The 4,506-nt window shown below is 34.8% G+C and overlaps 1 non-coding gene across 1 annotated transcript; it reads left to right on the top strand.

Moving 5' to 3' along the window:
* Positions 1-3,100: 3,100 nt before the first annotated feature.
* Positions 3,101-3,207, top strand: LOC111761954 (U6 spliceosomal RNA). Its single transcript, XR_002795178.1, has one exon. It is a non-coding gene; the product is annotated as a U6 spliceosomal RNA (small nuclear RNA).
* The last annotated feature ends 1,299 nt before the right edge of the window (positions 3,208-4,506 follow it).

Below are 4,506 nucleotides of genomic sequence, written 5' to 3'. Positions count from 1 at the left end.
ACAATGATACAATTTCAGATTCAAAATAGCTTAGTCACTTCCAGATTAACTGGTTTTTTTTTGTTTGTTTGTTTGTTTTCAGGGGAAATACACTATTTTTTAGGATTTTTCCAGGCACTCCCTTCATCTTCATCTTACATCAGATGTTGTCTCAGTTTAGAAGAAGCTTGCATAAAGACTTGCCAGTAGAAAAGAAAGGTAACATGACCAGGGCAAAAGGGCCCTAATGTTCTGTGAAGTTATACAGCATCCAGATCCCTTAAGGCAAAACTGATTCATCATTCCTCTAAACATGCATCAGCCTGTAAGAAGGGGAAATGACAGGAAGTGGAGGGCAAGTTCCTATTTGAAGAAGTAATGGGAAGTTGTACATTAATTCTACTTAAACCCAACTGGCTCTAACTTAGTTTCATGGGCCATACCAATAGAAGAGTTAGAATCTAATGTAATTAAGAACTACATTATAAGAAAGGAAGAAATAGGTTCTACAGAATGAGTGAAAATGACAACAGAGTTGTTTGAGCAGGAAGAATTCATTCTTCTTGAGGTATAAGGTAAGATTTTATAACATGTCTCCATTGAAGTGAGCTGAAAACCTTATACTGGATTTATTTCTTCAGCTAACATCTGCTGATTCTCACATATGTGCTAGGAAATCTAAAGTGCTAAGAAATGAGGGGCAAAATAATTATAGTACATTCTCTAATGGAAGTTACTAATTATTAATTTTGCTATAATTTTATTACTTTATCAAATGGAAATAAAATGATGAAACTTGGAATTTTCTGAGACAATTTTTAAAAAGGTTTCAGATTCCCATAATGTAATTGAAATATAAATGCTATGTACGTATATCATTTACTTTCAAATTGGGTAATACCTTGGACAATAGCAAACCACTATTGAAAAGAACATTTGTATGACTCGATTCAGTTGTCTTATGGGTATAAGTAACAGAAAACATCACTAACCAAGACTTCAAAAAAAAAACCAACCATATAGGACCCTGGGTTCACTCATCCTTCCACTCCATTCTCTTTTTGGTTGGATTTTTGTGTTCATGCCCTTGCTTCATGATCTCAAGATGGTTTCCATGAGTAAAGTACAAAACAATTACTTTGAATGCATTACATTCAAAATACGGCATCAGAGTGGTGGCAAAAGGAGTCATTTAGTCAAGTTGCTTTCCCATTATATCATTTAAAAACAAAAACAAAGAAAAAAAAAAAGCCTTACACAGATGCTCCCTAGAAGGTAGCATTTTGGCTTCCTTCTCCAGAACTGCAAGAAAATTTAGGAAAATAAGTATCTGGAGAAGGAGACTAAACTCTAATGTGTAGCTTGATCATTTAGAATGGGGCAAATTGTCACCCTAATAAAATCAAGGTTTGTATAATTAGGAAGGAAGAATGGGTTTTATGTAAGCAAATAATAGAGTCTACCATAGCTATATAACCACCCAAATCACGGTCTTTATATGCTTTAATAATTCTTTTACAACTCTAAGGTTATTACCAATCTCCACTGCCTCCTCAGGCAACTCACTCCATAAATGATTCCATATGCATCCATAATTTTAAAAAATACCCTTTCCACTGCCTTTTAACTCTTAGAATTATAAACATGATCTAGCCTCACCCATAATGAGAATAAATCAATCTTCCCTCAAACCAGTAACAGACTCTAAACCCCATGCCACTTTTCTCCTCCTCCATGGCCAAATATTTTCAAAGCGTAAAGCTCACTCACTGCCCTGCTCATTCATCTTAGATCCCACTTTCCAATTCAATTCAGTATGACCGTTGCTCCCACACTACAACATGATTGCTATCACTGAAGTTAACAGTGGTCAAGACTTTCAAATTTCAAATGCAAAAGACAATCTTCTGTCCCTATAATACCTGAGCTTTGTGTGGTATCTGACACTGTTTACCACTACTTCTTGCCGAAGTTCTCACTTCTGAGAAACTACTCTTCATTAAATTCTCTCATACTTCTCTGTCCTTATCTTGGTCATCTTCACAGTTTATGTCTTCTACTTGTACACCTTGTATACTCTGTTGTTGCAGGATTCCAATAAGTTAAAAATTCCCTTCATTAAGTAATACATAGAAATTCACAGAAATACCACATGTAACATATTACTATGTTGTAAATAGATGATGATTGATTTCATTAAACCATTAAATTACCCCCCTTTCGATGGCTGTAAATCTTAAGTGAGCATGAGACTCACCTGGAAGTAAATGTACAGAAATATGGAAGACCAAGCTAAAGAAAGCTACCCTATTCCATTACATAGAGAACTACTGAAAATAATAGGATTTAGAAAGTAAGCAGTGAATGATAAAAATTTTTAAAAGGAGTCCACAGATACCAGCAACAAAAACACAACATCAATCCACAAAGTGATTCTATTATGGCTCATAACTATTTCATTAATAACTAAGGGCTAAAATCTAGGATTTTTACCCCTTTTATGGAAAGATGATGTGGTCTCCAATTCCTGGAAAGGAGATAGCTTTAAAAAGGATACTTGCTTAGAGTCTTGAAATGCTGCCCTAGCCATAGAAGAAAAAGTCTGCCTACTGGCTTGAAGAAATAGTTAAAAGAAAAAATAAAAACTTGTTCTATATCTAGGAGAAAAATAAAGGTCATCCACCATAAGAAATAGAAAAACTAGAAATAGAAAATAGTCTATGCTGAGGTATAGAGTCTAAATATATACTATCTTCATGATTTTAGAGGTACATTCTAAGAAATTAACCCTAACATTGAGGTTTATTGAAGATCCTAGATCTCTGGCAGAAGCAAACACTTTTCCATCCTAACTTCCACAGACCCTGTGCCAAGCTCACAAGAGAAAACTTCAAACCTAAAAAGAAAGAAATGCTTTGAAAGTCAATATATTGAATGTAATATCAGGAAATTAATCATTCAGCTATTCATTAATTTAATAAAAATTTATCAGAAGCCTAATATAAACTAGAAAGTCTTCAAGGTACTGGATATCAAAGAAAGAAAATAAACTATGGCAAAAACCTGAGTAGGGTTAAAAAAAAAAAGTCATCTCTGCAAAAGAGCAAAGTGAACTTGACTTGTGCTCACTTGAGGAGTATATGTATTAAAATTGGAACAATACAGAGAAGACTAGCCTGTCCCCTTTTCAAGGATGACATGTAAATTTGTGTTGACTTCTATATATTTTTAACATGAATACATAAATTTAATAAAGATAGAATTAAAAAGGAAATCTCCAGACTAGCCTTACTGATCATACTGATGAAAAAATCCTAAATAAATATCACAAAACATAATAAAAACTAAATAAAAAAATAATTAATGTATGTGTATGTGTGTGTGTATATATATATCAGCCCAAAAGCATATATCTTACTAAATGGAGGAAACTTAGAGTCATCTCCATAAAGTCAGGATAGTAAGCATGTCTTCTGTCTTCAATATACATTTTTTTTTAAAAGATTTATTTATTTATTTAATTTCCCCCCCTCCCCTGGTTGTCTGTTCTTGGTGTCTATTTGCTGCGTCTTGTTTCTTTGTCCGCTTCTGTTGTCGTCAGCGGCACGGGAAGTGTGGGCGGCGCCATTCCTGGGCAGGCTGCTCTTTCTTTTCACGCTGGGCGGCTTTCCTCACGGGCGCACTCCTTGCGCGTGGGGCTCCCCACGCGGGGGACACCCCTGTGTGGCACGGCACTCCTTGCGCGCATCAGCGCTGCGCATGGCCAGCTCCACACGGGTCAAGGAGGCCCGGGGTTTGAACCGTGGACCTCCCATATGGTAGACGGACGCCCTAACCACTGGGCCAAAGTCCATTTCCCCAATATACATTTTGATTTAAATGCATATTTAAATCTTTTTTTATCTTTTTTATCTGCTATTAATATAGCTAACCCAGTTCTCTTTTGGTTAGTCTTTGCATGGAACATTTTTTCCCATCCTTTCACTTTCAACCTATCTGTATCTTTGAATTTAAGGTGAGTCTCTTGTAATAGCATATAGTTGAATGGTACTTTTTATCTGTTCTGCTAATCTCTGCCTTTACTGAAGAATTTAATATATTTACATTTAAAGTAACTACTAATAATGAAGGATTTTCTTCTTCCATTTTTTTCTTCTTCCAACCTTTTTTGCCCCTCAATTTTTCTGTTAATGCCTAGTTTTATATTTATTTGATTTTTATATTGTACAATTTTGAGTCCCTTCTCATTTCTTCTGTCTATAAATTGAATATATTCTTTGTAGTTTCCATGAGGCTTAAATTTAACATCCTATAACAACCAAGTCTGGCAGCTTCAATAGCATACACAAACACTGTTCCTTTACCCCTCCATACATATACACTGTATGGCCAAACCATACATTTATCATTACTTTTTATGCATATGTATTTTAGAACTTGTAAGGGTTACATACAAAAAAATACAACAAAATCATATTGTTGTTTATAATCACCCATATTTACTTTGTTAAACCACTTTGATCCACT

This window comes from Dasypus novemcinctus, chromosome 20 (assembly GCF_030445035.2).
Source record: "Dasypus novemcinctus isolate mDasNov1 chromosome 20, mDasNov1.1.hap2, whole genome shotgun sequence".
NCBI classification, from domain to species: Eukaryota; Metazoa; Chordata; class Mammalia; order Cingulata; family Dasypodidae; genus Dasypus; species Dasypus novemcinctus.
The sequence above is the reverse complement of the archived record's forward strand: the minus strand, read 5'-3'. Positions and strand labels throughout refer to the sequence as shown.